Here is a 15729-nt window from a genome sequence, read left to right as displayed (position 1 = left end):
TGTTTTCTGGACTACTTTTTTAGACGTTGACAGAGGTATTAGTGGAGCGTAGCGGGAACGATAACTCTGGATAGAGATTGCTTTCAAACTACGAAATGGAAAGGAATAATCTAAAAGACATGCGCAGATTAAAGGAAGTGAAAGCTAGTATACCTACTGAACCCGATTTAAATTAATTAAAACAGTAAGAATTTAAATAGAGCTTTGAATATGACCTGCACAAAATAACCAGGTTTATCCACATTGGATAAACCCCAGTATGACCATTTTATGTACATTGTTTGTATGTGTCTTGAATAATTCCTGCACATTTTTAATATAGGTGTGGGAATTAGGTTTTTTTCTTTCAATTTAATGCAATCTTTTGAAAATAGTAATTTACTTGTGTATATCTTATTGAATTTAAAAAAAAACGAATCACTCATAAATTCATATAATATCTTCCTATTCTTTTTATGAATATTGCATAATATTTATATGAATATCGCACGATTTTCACATGAATAACAGACAAAATTGGAATTCGCACGATTTTCATGCGAAATTATAGTCGCATGAAAATCGCATGAATTTTGCATGAAAATTTTACGAACACATTCGTATGATTTTAACACGATTTTCACATAAATTTCATGCGAAAAGGCAAACGCATGAAAACCATGCGAGCCACTTTTCCCTGTGTAGGTCACACATTCACGGATTTGACGACGGATTAGCTACGGATGGCATATACAACACGTGTCTGGGAAACATGTTTATTGAATTTAACTCATCAGGATGCTTATCATAATAATCATCATTTATGTTCTCTTTCGTTACACTCAACCTAACATAAATAATTTATACTATAAACAAACACAGTGTGTAGGTACAGAAGTGCTCTCAAGAGTGCAGTTTATTGACGTCAAAAATCAAATATTATATATAATAACATCTTCTTAGAAAAAATACATCTTCTGTTCTCTACAATGAGAAATTAAGATCAGTAATAAAACAATTCATAAATGATTTGTGGGTGGGTGGGTGCCATTTCAAAACGCACAGGAAGAGAGCCTTCGAATGGGGCCAATTCCTTACTTGCAAAATCACGAGCCGTGCTTCTCTAATTTAAATACCTGTATAACAGGTAACAGAAACTTAAATAGAAACCAATGAAATTTGGTTTCCAGTAAATATATAAACAAAACATGTGTTCGATATACACACGTAACTATAACTACAACAAATACATGTATTGTATTAAACGCTTGACTTGCATAGATTACGTAATAGGTAATTTGCACTATGATAATGATAGATAACTTGTACTTTAAATATGTCATATCTCCCTTTCTTTCAAGAACATAAATTTTCAATTACCAACTGATAATGAAAACAACAAATGTTTGACTAGTCATTTGAAATAATAAATTCAAGATGTAAATATTTAACAGTTAATAGTACTGGTCACCAAGGAATCCTCCAGAATGAATTGGAATATGCTCTTTCTGAGCCACTAAAATAAATTCACATTCACAATTTCACAAATGCACATAATCTTATTTGTCACAAAACCTTATTGGCTATTTCACTTCACGCCCAGATTTTGTTTTCACTGAATTGGTATTACTTCACATCTGGATCCTGATTCCACGGTGCTTGGTCCAGTTGGAATACTTTTTCTCTGCTGCAGGTCTTTCCCCTTTGCTTTCTGTAGATGATGACTGCCTGGTTTGAGTGTTTGTGTTCCTTTTCCTTCATCAGGATTCTTGGACTGTGCAGTACATTCACTGCGGTACGGTTTCAGGTCAAAGTCTTCCTCTATGGTCACATCTTCATGAACTGATTTCGTAGATTTTAAGTCACGTCTGTTCCTGCGGTACTTTTTACCATTGCTCGTTTCAACTATATACGAACGAGGGGTTTCATTCTTTTCCACAACAGATCCATACATCCATTTTTCGTTGTGCTTGATCATCATATTTTCTCCTTGAACTAATGGTTTCAAGTCAGGTGCTGGGACATGCCGATCAAATTTCCTTTTCTTCTTAGCCTGACGAGTCATGAGTTGATGAAACATGCAGGTAATTTCGTTTTGAGTATCCTAGCTAAGAATAGCTGAGCTGGCGATAATACAAGTTCTTCCAGGGGAGTATTCCGATAATCCAAAATAGCAAGGTAAGGATCCTTTGCTTTTTAGGCAAGTGTTTTATTGTTTGGACCATACGATCCATTGGATTGTGGATAGTGAGGGCTTGATGTGACATGACGGAATTCGTATTCCTTTGCGAATGTCCGGAATTCAGCACTGGCGAACTGAGGTCCATTATCCGACATGGCTTCACCTGGAATACCATATCTTGCAAATTGGCTCATAAGGTGTTGAATCACAAAGTTGGATGTAAACTGATCTAGTTTTGCTATCGCTGGCCATTTCGAATAACAGTCCACTGATATGAGATAATGGTTTCCACAGAATTCAAACAAGTTCATGGCTATTTTTGACCAAGGTCGATTTGGGACTTTATGAGGAATAAGGCTTTCCCTTGGATTTTCTCTTTGCTGACAAGCACAAATGCTGCATTTGGAAAAGATGTCTTCAATGTGGCTTCCCATGGAAGGCCAAAACATAACTTCACGTGCCATAGCTTTGCATTTTACAATGCCTAAATGAGATTCATGAGTTCTCTCCAACATCTCTTTGCGACAGGCTTGCGGTATCACTAGTCGTAAACCTTTGTATATCAAACCATCTATACAAGCAAGTTCATCTCTGTAATTCCAGTAGGTACGTATTTCTGTAGGACGTTGATCACGTTTCTCTGGTCATCCTTCTAGAATAGCTTTCCTGAGCAACATCATTTCGAGATCTGCTGATGCTGATTTTTGTAATTCAGCATATTTTTCTGTATACTTCAGCATACTTCTCAGTCGTCTCATTCAAGTAATTTCTGGAGAGGTGATCAGCAACTACAAGTGTACTTCCAGGTTTGCATGTAACGTCCAAGTCGTAACATTGTAATGTAAGGACCATCTTCTGCAGACGAACTGGAATTTCATGTAATGGTTTACGGAAAATTGATTGTAGAGGTTTGTGGTCAGTTTCTACTTGAATTCTTCTTCCATATAAATATTGATGGAATTTCTGACAACCGTACATAATAGCCAATGTCTCTTTTTCTAACTGTGAGTATTTCTGTTGTGTGGTGGTCAGAGCTCGTGATCCATAAGCAACAGGTTTGCCACTTTGAACAATTGCAGCTCCTAGTCCAGTTGAACTGCTGTCCACAGTAAGTAGAACTGGTTTTTCCGGATCAAAGCATGTGAGCACTGGAGTGTTTGTAACCATCTCCTTGAGCTTTTGGAAACTTTGTTGTTTGTCTCCATCCCAATGCCATGACACTTCATTTGAGAGTAACTGTCGCAATAGTGCGGATTCCTTAGATAGCTAGATTGGGTAGGAATTTGGCGAGATATTGAATGAATCCCATGAATTTTCTCAGCTCCTTCCTGTTACTTGGTGGAATCATTTCAGTCACTGCTCGAATTTTCTCTGGATCTGCCTTCAGTCCTTCACTACTTAAAACGTGGCCTGCATAAGTTATTTCCTGTTTGCGGAATTCACATTTGTCTGAGCTAAGTTTCAGATTATATTCTCTGGTTCTATTCAAAACTTTTTTCAGTCTTTGATCATGTTCCTTGAGAGTTCTACCCCATATAAGGATATCATCCACAATAACTTCAGCACCTTCCATATCCTCCACCATTCGTCACATCACACTTTGGTATATCTTTGACACACAGTTAAGACCAAATGACATTCTCAAGAATCTAAACCTTCCCAGAGGCGAGTTAAATGTCCATAGCTTAGAACTTTCTTCATCCAATTGGATTTGTCAGAATCGAGAAATTGCATCCAACTTGGAGAAATATGTGGCACTCGTCATGCGAGAACCTATTTCATCAATAGTGAGCAGAGGATAATGAGGTCGCTTTATAGCTGAATTGAGATCTTTAGGATCAAGGCAAAGTCTAACTGAACCATTAGGTTTAACAACAGTCACTAAGCTATTTTCCCACTCCGTTGTTTTAGACTGTCAAACAATGATTCCCTCCTGTTCCATTGTTTTGAGTTTGTCCTTGACCTTTTGGCGAAGAGCTACAGATATGCGTCTTGGTGGATGTACGACTGGTTGTACGTTTTCCTTTAGGTTTATTTTGTGTTTACCAGGTAAACAGCCAATTCCGAGGAATAAATCTGAATAATTCTTCTGTATGAACTGTTCTGTGAGGTTCTCATCAGTGTCAATAGTTTACTGTGACATACTAAACATTTTCTGTACTAGTCCAATCTCCTGGCTTGAATATGATCCAGGTATGGTTGGTGTTTTAACTTCTACCACTTCAAATGGAATGTTGAAAGTTTCCTTGTTAAATGTGCATGGTATCACAATGCGACCTTTGGATTTCATGGTATGTCCACTGAAACTCTTCAACAAGGCATTCGATTTCTGCATCGATTTTTCGAATTTCAGAGTTTGTAAAACACTGTGACTGACAACATTACATTTGGCTCCGGTGTCCACATGCATGGTAACAATTTTGTTATTCACTTTGCACTTCACTGTCCAGTCAGATTCTGGGGTCACTGAGTTCACATCGTGTACAATGTATATATATATATATATATATATATATATATATATAGAGAGAGAGAGAGAGAGAGAGAGAGAGAGAGAGAATAATTACTTTTCGCAATGATCGGTAAAAGTATAGGTAAAAAATAAAAATGATAGTCGAAGACGTTTAGTAAAGCTTTTTAGCGCTTTCATTTCAAATGAAAGCGCTAAAGCTTTACTAAACGTCTTCGTGTATCTTTTTATTCTTTACCTTTATATATATATATATATATATATATATATATATATATATATATATATATACATACATGTATATATATATATATATATATATATATACATATATATATATCCAAATTGTGTTTTTAAAAAAATCACAGTGTTCGGTATAAAATATTAAAAGAAATAGAATAAACAGTACACAAAGTTAAAAATTTAACGCAAGCGCTTTCATTTTATAATCCTCAGGCGTTACATTTTAAAATAGTTTTGAAATGGTCTGACGTCATAAAGGCGTCCTAACATTTCACGTACATAACGACGTCATAAACGAATGAAGGGGAACGGTTTTTACGTTAAGCATATTATGACGTCATAGATAATAACAGTAAACATATTTCACAGTTTACTGTATATATATATAATTCAATAAAAAAGCAGGAAAATATACAGTTCCAAAATATATTTAAATCACAAGCGCTTTCTGGAATTTAACATCCATCCTCAGTTGAATACAAATTGATAATGAATACAAAGTTGTTTATCTTAGAGACGTCTATTGTGACGTCATGATAGTCTTTACGAGGAGGGAATAGATACATGACGTCATAATACAAAAGTTCGGGAAAGGTGACTTGGACAAGATAAGCATGAACATTTACATGATAAAAGTTAAAAGCAACCACATCAAGACCGTTATTGAAGAACAAAATCAAACATACATAACTACTAGTGAACCTATGGATCTAAAACTACGACCAATTGTGGCTGGACCTGCATGTCCAACACACAGACTCAGTAATTTATAGATATTTTGTTAAAGGATCTATGCCAAAAAGTTCCTAGCTACATTCGGATAGTATGGATTTTCTTAACAAACTCCCAGAAATTATAGATCAGAATACCTTACTTGAAACGTTTGATGTAACGAGTTTATATACAAATATCCCACATGACTTTGGAATAGAGGCTATAACCTTTTGGATAGAAAAACACCCAGAACTTATCCCAAGAAATTTCTCAATGGAATTTTATTATAGATTCCATAAAATTCATTTTGGAAAACAACACATTTCATTTTGATGGCGAATTCTACAAACAAATCAAAGGAACAGTTATGGGAACTAAAATGGCCCCTGCATACAGCATTTTAGTAATGGGATATTTCGAAGAAATGTTATATCGAAAAGTCGATGAGGAAATGAGTCAAGAGCTTGGACAAAATCTGAGGAATTGATGGAAAAGATATCTAGATGACTGTTTTATATTTTTGGGAAAATCCGAAGAAGATCTGATCAAGTTTCACAATTTGTTGAATACACTCAATCCAAATATCCAGTTTACCATGGAATACAGTGATACTTCGATTCCCTTTTTGGACTTCAAGGTGATAAAACATGAAACCAACATCCTAACTGATATATTTTACAAAAAACGGACACACACCAATATTTGAATTTCAAATCATGTCATCCTACACACACTAAAAGGATTATTATACCTCAGTATTAGAATTCTATGCAACGCGTAGTCTGATTGGTTTAGACAGTCAGGTGCCAGAGATGACAAAACGTCATATCTCCCTCTCAAACATCAAATCTCCCCATCATATTTACCACTTGGACAACCTCGTGCATTTTCCATAAATTCAACGTCAAGGTAGAAGTAGTTTATTGTGACGTCACAATAAGTCAGAGTCATTGTACTTTCATAGTTCGTAAGGAACAAAATATGCGGGTATCTGATACACACTTAAATCGCCTGGTTTTTATTGATAGAAAAGCAAGCAAGTAAATCAGCATTCATGGAGAATGGAAATACAGAAACTGGTTATCATATCACTGTATTTCGTTGTTTCTACCCTCTAATACGTTGACGGTGCGGTGTTACCGTACGGGCAACCTCAGCTACATACAATGTATAGATGAGATGACTCCAATTTCAAAATTTAATGCATTTTTGTAGTCTTGCTTTGTTTCGATATAATAAAAAATTTATTGCATGAATGTTCGGGAGATATGAAGATTTATTCACCCAAGAAAAATCATATTCCCCTCGGGCAACATGATTTTTCTTGGGTGAATAAATCTTCATATCCCCCTCACTATCATGCAATAAATGTATAATATCCCGTACAATTTGGCCAGAAGGATTTGCACTATTGTTAAAGATGAAAATACTAAAGACCAAAGATTGGCGGAATTGAAAATATTTCTTACTGCGCAGAATTATCCGGAAACACTCATTCTTTCAGCCATAAATGAAGGAAAGAAAATTCCACAGCATACACTTAGAACAACATGAGAAAAAGAGCACGATCCTTTCCCAATACCATTTATGACAACTTACAACCCAAAACATATAAATATCTTTCAGGAAGCTAAGAAGAATTTTACAGTTATCGAGCGTGATTTAGAACTTCAGAAAATTATTCCCAAACCCGACCTATTCCACAGCCAAAGACAACCATCTAACTTGAAAAAATTATTAACAAAAGCCAAATTCAAGTCAACGCCTGAAAAATACGCAGTTTCTACATGTGGTGACTCAAAGTGTGGTACATGTCCCTTCCTAAAAACAGGACCTTCTATTACTTTTAAATGCGGAAAATATTTTACTATAAATGATAACATGCAATGCAAGTAAAAAAAAACTTACTATACTGCATTATTTGCAACGGGTGTGGCAAGGAATATATTGGACAAACCGGAACACAACTAACAGCCAGGATGCTTGTCCATTGATTGTACGACTGGTGATACGCATGGTAGCGCAATCACCTACGATTGGAAAAGATCGATCGCAAGATCAGTCATGAGTAATCGTGCCACAAGTTATTTGCAATCGTGCGTCAGCATCAGTTGTCACCTAAGTCTTGAACTGTCGTCGTTGTCTTTGTTGACGCTGATTTCGTCGTCAGAGAAATAAAATTGCAGCTACAGCACCCAGTTATTGCTGTCGCTGCATCTGTAGTCGAATTAACATAATTTCTAGTCTTGTCGGCAGCACTGGTGCCGCCATAGCAATATACGAGCGTTTTAGAAGAAAATGATCAAAACTCTAGAAGCCAGGATTTCTAGACTGCGTGACACCATCAATAGTAAGGTCGGGAAACCAGTCTGCTTAGGTCGTAAGTAGTCGCACTACTGATCGTGAGGTTTTACGAGAGGTGGCACCACCAATCGCCAGGTGCCAAATCCAGTTGTGCAACCAATCCAGCGACAATTTGACCCACGACCCTGCATGATTAGTGGTGCATTCATGCGCGACTGGTGCTACGACCATGCAAGACCTATTTACGACTTTGAATCGCAGATTCAAAGTTTTGAATATGATCATCGACCTTGCTGCGACTGATTATGCTCTTGCGATTACCCACGACTTCAGCGATCAGTCGCGCGCTCTTTCTACGATTTGCCGATGATTCCAAAACAAGAGGCCCACGGGCCTCATCGGTCACCTGCATGCTAGTGAAAAAATATTACTACTTCCATGGGCTATGAAATCTAGAAAAAAAATTCCTGTTCTGAAGATCTAAGCTAAATTCTAATGTTCAGCAAAAATATAAACAAGATGTGTTCTTAAAACCTCACTGCCCTCAAAAGTGCAAACACTGATGAAAGGCTTTATAAATAATAGGTGTATTAATATTAAAACATCAAAAGATATGACTAATTTGGACTCATCCTAAAGTCATAACCCTGGATTGTGAAATTCAGCATTTTTTGTACATCCTTTTCTCCTATTCCTAAGTATGCATTTATATTTTATACAATATCCATACATACTATATACTAAGTTTGGCCCCACCCTGGAGTCAGAACCCTTACTCTGGAGAAAATCGAATTTACAAATTTGGTAAAAGACTACCTGCTCTATCCGTTTAGCACTATATACCAAGATTGGCCCCGCCCTGGGGTTAAAACCCCTATCCCGGGGATCATGCAATTTACAATCTATGTCCCCCTTGTTCCAAAGATGCTTCACACAAAATATGAAAAGAAATGGAATGATAGTTACCAAGAAGTTAAAAATGCCAATTGTTCACACATCTAATAACTGACCATTTTGGCCCAACCCCGATACCAAAACCGCTACCTCTGGGATCATCAAATTTACAATTTTGGTAAAGGACTACCTGTTCTTTCTAAATATCTATTTAGTGTCAATATAGTATCAACCATACTAAAGAAAATGTTATTTAAGTGTTTTACACATAAAAAATACATACCAAGTTTGGTCCCACCCTGGGGTCAGAACCCCTACCCCGGGGATCATGAAATTTACAATTTCGGTAGAGGCCGTCCTGCTCTCCATCACCATGCATTTAGTTTTCTTACACATGTGCGGTTCTGGAGAAAAAGAGTTTTGAAATTAGGTAATTTTGGGAAGTTTTTGCCCCGCACTTAGTACCCCAGAGGTGCTGGAGTCCTGAAATTTATATCCCCCTTGTCCCAATGGTGCTTGATACCAAAGTTGAAAAGAATTTGACTGGTAGTTATCAAAAAGAAGTTAAAAATGTTCGATTGTTAACGCACGACGGACGACGACAACCAATTGCAATAAACTCAGGTGACCTAAACATTTGGTCGCAGCTAGGTCGTAACCAGGTCGCTAGCTTATTGTGACTGGGTCAAAAGGCGTAAATCAGGTTACAGAATTTGGCGGTGGCAGTATTTGGTACCAATCCAATCCACAGTCCGGATGGGTCATGTGTCGATTACCGAACTCTGAAAACGATCGTTTTCAATTTTCATTGATCTAAAGTAAATATTTCCTAAAATAAAAGCGAAATGTCAATTTTTCAAAATATTTCTAGCAAAACGAACCCCAAATAAACTGTTTCAGACTTAATTGGGACTTTTCCTCCATGCTTACAAAAACATTATACATGTATAGATACAGTAAAATATCTCTATCTTGAAGTCCGAGGGATTTCGAAAAAAAAACTTCGAGATATCCGGGGGTTCGAGATATCCAAAATCGATCTTGAATATTTTTTTGAAGGAGGATATTTGATGCATAGTATGGGATTTGCATTATAAACAACAACCCCGTTTCCGTTTCTTATAGTTTAATGCAAGTTGATAAATTAACATTTTGGAATTTCAAAGACAAACATTGCGGGTTTTTTTTTATACCTATAAACATCCCATTGAATTCACAATATTAATGTGTTTCAAAATTAAGATGTTCATGCAAATGTGTATGCCTACTTGATTGATGTCCAGTCTCGACTGGGATGTAGTGATTACGTTGTAGTGAAAGAACTTATCACGTAAGAAACAAAAATGACGGATTTTTAAAAAGAACTTTTAAATGTTTATTAAGTACAATATCCTAAGTACAGCTAATACGCATGTCATTTTATACAATAGTACAAAGATACGAAAAATTCAGGCGTTTGAAATGTTCTACAATGTACTTTTCTGACAGTATCTAGATCTTAGTCCCCGACAGAACAGCGTAATGGACGTCTTGAGACATGTTGTAGAATGCTGAAAATTTCATGGGTCTCTATTTATATGCTACTGTGGTCCAAATGTTTGATTTCAGTTCACTTTGAAGATTTTCGTGTTTTCTCTGTTCTAATTTTAATGATGAAGCGTGTATTATTAAATGCGTTATCGTTATTATGAGCATTACCTTTTTTCAAGCGCACTTCGACAAATTTGTGCGTTTATCTTAACTACTTGTCGTCCATAACAATCTTAATCACCCATGCCTTCCTCCAATACATCCCAAAGACGTTGGTGTCAGCACTACAGCAGAAAGAACCTACGTTGCCTTGGGACAAAGTAACGTTGTATTTCTTGGGTTTCATTTTGATAGACGTTAAGAATGACGTCACATTGACGTGACGTGGCAAACGTTCCTGAACCGCGCACCATCGAACTTTGGCATGACCATCGCACTTTGTAGCGACCATCGCACAATATATATATATATATATATATATATATATATATATATATATATATATATATATATATATATACATACACACAAAGCACTAATACATATTATTGTATATACATATATACAAAGCACTAAAATGACCAACGACACGAACAACCAGATTGTCAAATTTTCGGTTCTTCAGGAAAAACGAAAAGAATTACATAATGTGGCCAATATCAACAGAGCATAATAATAAAACCTACATATAAATACATCTAGCACTACAACTACACTAATCTACAAACGTATTTACAACGCAGACTACATGTTTTTGGTCTTTAGGCTTGCCAATCAATGTTAAAAGTGGAGCGAATTAGAACATGCCTTATTTGTCCAAAGAGCTGATCCAAAATGTCCGAAATGAAAAACAATAAACTTAATTAATCTCAAGTGGAACGAGTTAACCCAATTACGTTGACAAATAGTAAAGCTAACTCGTACCCAGAGAGATTCTATTTTAACTATGCATAATTTATAAAAGATAATAATAAGTAACAAATGCAAAAAAATAAATAAATAAAAAAAAATAAATAAATGAAAATAATCTATGCAAACGAAGTAAGAAATGAACAAAATTTGAGAGAAAGATAATGAAAACAACAAGTTTGAATAAGTTGACAAAATGGACCAACTCCAAACAAAAACAAAGAATAAGCAGCCCAGAAAATTAAATCAACATCAGACATTCCCGTACTGATCTTGTCTAGGGTAGATGTGCAAAAAACATAGAATCACGGAAACTGATAAATGGGTTTTACATGTAAGCAATCGGTTATGAAGTTCAAAGTAATTAAAAGGGATGGGCTGATTGTAAACAGAATTGAAAAGAAGAAAATGTGTTCAAAAATTGACATAGTACCACTGTTAGAGACACGATCAGACGAGTAGGTCTAGATGAAGCTTAAAATCTAGTAAGGGTTTAGCCCGTATTCATCCTGGTGAAGTCAGTAGGTTTGTTGATACCATGCGGTTCAAATGACTTCAACCTGTGCATCCAGAATTTTTCCTTCTGCTTTCTTTCGGTATCTGACCAACTAGGGTCATGATCAATAACCACTACTGTCATGTCCTCCCATCGGTGGTTATTGCCATTGGAATGTGTTGCTACTGGCAAATCTGTTTTGGTTCTGATGGATGACCGGTGGTTGTTGACCCGTCTGCGAAGGTCTATTGTTTCTCCTATGTACTGCTTCTGGCAGACATCGCAACTGATGAGATAGATGCAGTTATTGGTTTTGCAGCAAAAGTTTCCCAATATTTTATAACTGCGACCCGTGACAGGACTGCTAAAACCCTCAGTGTCTGAGCTATATTTGCATAATTGACAGCTGAGGTCTGAGCATATTTTGAAACCTCCATTGGGTAAAGGGTTATCCAGTTTGGTCCTTACTATCATGTCATTCAGGTTTCTGGGACGTCTGAAGAATGCCATCGGTGGTTCCTTAAAAACACCAGCCATTCGTTTGTTAGCATGCAGAATGGGCAGGTGTTTCTTCAGAATACCGTTGATGTTCTTGAGGGCGGGATGATACATAGTGACCAATGGAACCCTGTCATTCTGAGGTTTTTCTTTATACTGGAGGAGGGACTGTCGGTCATGTAGTAACATCTCATTAATCGCGGATTGTACCTTGCAAGGATCATATCCTCTGTTAGTGAGATGAGTTTTGAGGATTGTTCCTTGTTCTTGGAAAATAGTAGGAGTAGAGCAGATGCGGCGGATTCGCGTAGCCAAACCCTTAGGCACACCTTTGAAAGTGTGGGGTGGATGACAACTAGATGGCATAAGGTATAAATGAGAGTCAGTGGGTTTGGTGTGGAAATTAAACTCAATTTCCCCGTTTCTAAATGTGGCTGTGGTATCCAGAAAAGTGTTATTTGGGGTGGAAATTTCCACAGTAAACTTGATGGAATTATGGGAAGAGTTTGCCATCTCGATAACGTCGTCCAGGCTTTCACAACCGTTAACCCACTTCATCTCAATGTCATCAATAAAACGTAGCCAACTAAGGGGTTTAACTGGTGAATAATGTAGAAGTCTACGTTCCAGTCTCCCCATAAAGATGTTGGCATACGATGGTGCCATTTTTGTTCCCATAGCTGTGCCACTTATTTGCAGGTAGTGTTCGCCATTGAACATGAAGTTATTGAACTTGAGGACATGTTCAAGAAGCTGAATGAGTGATTCGGTTGAAGAACATTTAATTACCCTACTGTTCCAAACCTCTCTACACGCCTCGATACTCTCGTCATGCGTAATGTTAGTGTAAAGTGAAGTAACATCCATGGTCACAAGGAGGGTATAGTCTGGCAGGCCCGATGAGGGTGTTTTATTAAGGTAATCAGTGTGTCCTTCAAGTATGATGGTAAATCTTCTACGTGCTAACGGAGATGTAAATCAATGAATTCAGAGATTCTCTACGTGGGATGTCCGATGGCGCTGAATATAGGACGGCCTGGCATGTCTTTTTTGTGAATTTTAGGCAGTAGATAGAATAGTCCTGGTCTACAGTTGTTAGGACAAAGCGCTCCCAAAACATTGTCACCGATCTCGCCCTGGTTGTACATTTGCTGGAGGGTTTCGGTGATCTTGATAAAGAACTCTTCGGTGGGGTCAGACTGTAACTTTTTATAAAAGCGTTCGTCTGAGAACTGTTTATGAGCCTCGTTTAGGTACTTGTCTTTGTCCATGACAACAACAGTAGAACCTTTGTCTGCCTTTTTAATGACAATATTATCCCGATTTTTTAATGTTTGCAATGCCGACCTTTCGTCTTTGCCAAGATTATTTCGGGTTGAATCCGGCTTTAAAAGGATTTTGTTTATTTCTTCCACGACCGCCTCGATGTAAGACTCCAAAGCTCCACATTTGCCTGGAGGTGGTTCCCAAGTGTTTTTGGGTCTGTAGAGAGGATGCTTCTCTAAAATGTCAATTGCATCTTGGGATGGGGAGGCACTGTTATCTTTGGAGTCCTTGCGGGAGAAGTGTACCTTAAGTCGTAGTCGGCGGAAGAATGCTCTAGTGTCCTCTTTTATTTGTTGATCATTGACTTCATGTGGAGTAGGGCAGAAATTGAGGCCCTTGGAAAGAAGTGAAGTCTCAGAATTCGAGAGAGTGACACTGGAAACATTCAAAACCGGGCATATGTCAGTAGAGTTTTGTCGTTAATAGTGATGGTTTTCCTTCGTTTGAAGCGTCTCGAGAAGACTCTTCTTGATGGTAGTAGAAGATCGTTCAGTATGGTATGTACGAGCTTCATCATCAACTTGAAATTTACTTGAGAGAACAACATTACCCTAAAAACATAATTAAAGATGGAATAAAGAAATTCAATGCGCTTAACAGAGAAGAACTTATCAACCCGCCTCCACGAAACCACGTAGATTCCAAAATATTACCATTTGTAACCACCCATAACCCAAAACACCTGAATATGACTCCTGTGGTTCATCAACTTAATAATATTCTGAAATCAGATATAAAAAAAAATGACACATGTCCTCTGAAATCACAAAGTCATTAACAGTAAAAGACAACCAAAATATCTCCGTAGAATATTATGCCCATCCAGATTTCATAGAAAATCCGATTCCCGAGTCAACAGATGCAAAGATCCCGGGTGTGGAACTTGTCCATATATAAAGGAGGGACAAACTTTCAATTTCAACGGAAAGGAATTCACCGTAAATGCGGATATGTCTTGTGGCTCTAAGAATTTAATATATGTTATTACATGTAGCGGATGTAGACAAATCTATATCGGAGAGACAGGAACAACTCTTAGAGCCAGAATTCGTGTACATAAGCAACACATTCAAGTACCGGAATACCGTAAAGTAAAACTGAGTGAACATTTAGACGTGTGTGGAAATGGACATTTTAATGTTTTTCCTTTTTACAAACTTTTCACGGACAATTTAGTGGAAAGGAGAGAAAAAGAAAAACATTTCATTCGTTCATTTAGACCTACGCTTAATAGGTTAATGTAAATTCTTTGTATTACGTCACAATAATACGCTCCAAATGACTCCCTCTGTATTGTGACGTCATTATATTGTTATAGTCATAACAACATAATTATGTAAAACGTCTGAAGATTTGTTTAAAAATGAAAGCGCTTACGTTTTACAACGTGTTGTCATATTTTATTTAATATTTTATCTATTGATTACCGGACACTGAGACGATTTTTCACATTTATATATATATATATATATATATATATATATATATATATATATATATATATATATATATGTATGTATGTATGTATGTATGTATGATATCTTTTTTCGAAGTAAAATCTAAAACCAACAAAACAACTCTAAACGCTTTCCAGAAATATTTCAACCGTGTTACCGGTCTTTTTCATTATTAGACTCTTACCCTTTTCAGATGTTTTTTGCGCAATATCAACTTTGACGTTACTTTTCAGTTGTATAGTACTTACTGTGACGTCATCGTATTTTTGTGTATGTAGTCCCGTGTTATGTTGGTATGACAGATAAACACGACGGAAGAAGACCGGTAACACGGTTGAAATATATATATATATATATATATATATATATATATATATATATAAGCACGAAAACCCAACAACACCCTACTTTCTTAAAGTGTCGGATCTGAGAAGAAATTTATAAAGGCACTGAAAAGGCCACGACACTGTTGGTTATTTAAAACTCAAATTTTCGACGCAACCCGCGTCTTTATCAAGAGACATATATTACATAAACAAATAACACACACCACGAAGAACGACAAGTATCAATAAACTACATTGGTAACAAGAATAATACACTGTTGTACTGGGTGATAAAAATGGTGGTTTGTTGTAAAGCGTGTTTACTGACGTCAGATGGTGTAGAGAGTTTGTACCATGGTTGGGTCGGGATGACCCCTCCCCCCCCCCCCCCCCCCCCCCGA

The sequence above is a fragment of the Ostrea edulis genome, chromosome 7, assembly GCF_947568905.1.
Source record: "Ostrea edulis chromosome 7, xbOstEdul1.1, whole genome shotgun sequence".
Taxonomy (NCBI): Eukaryota; Metazoa; Mollusca; class Bivalvia; order Ostreida; family Ostreidae; genus Ostrea; species Ostrea edulis.
Note: the sequence above shows the minus strand (reverse complement) of the source record.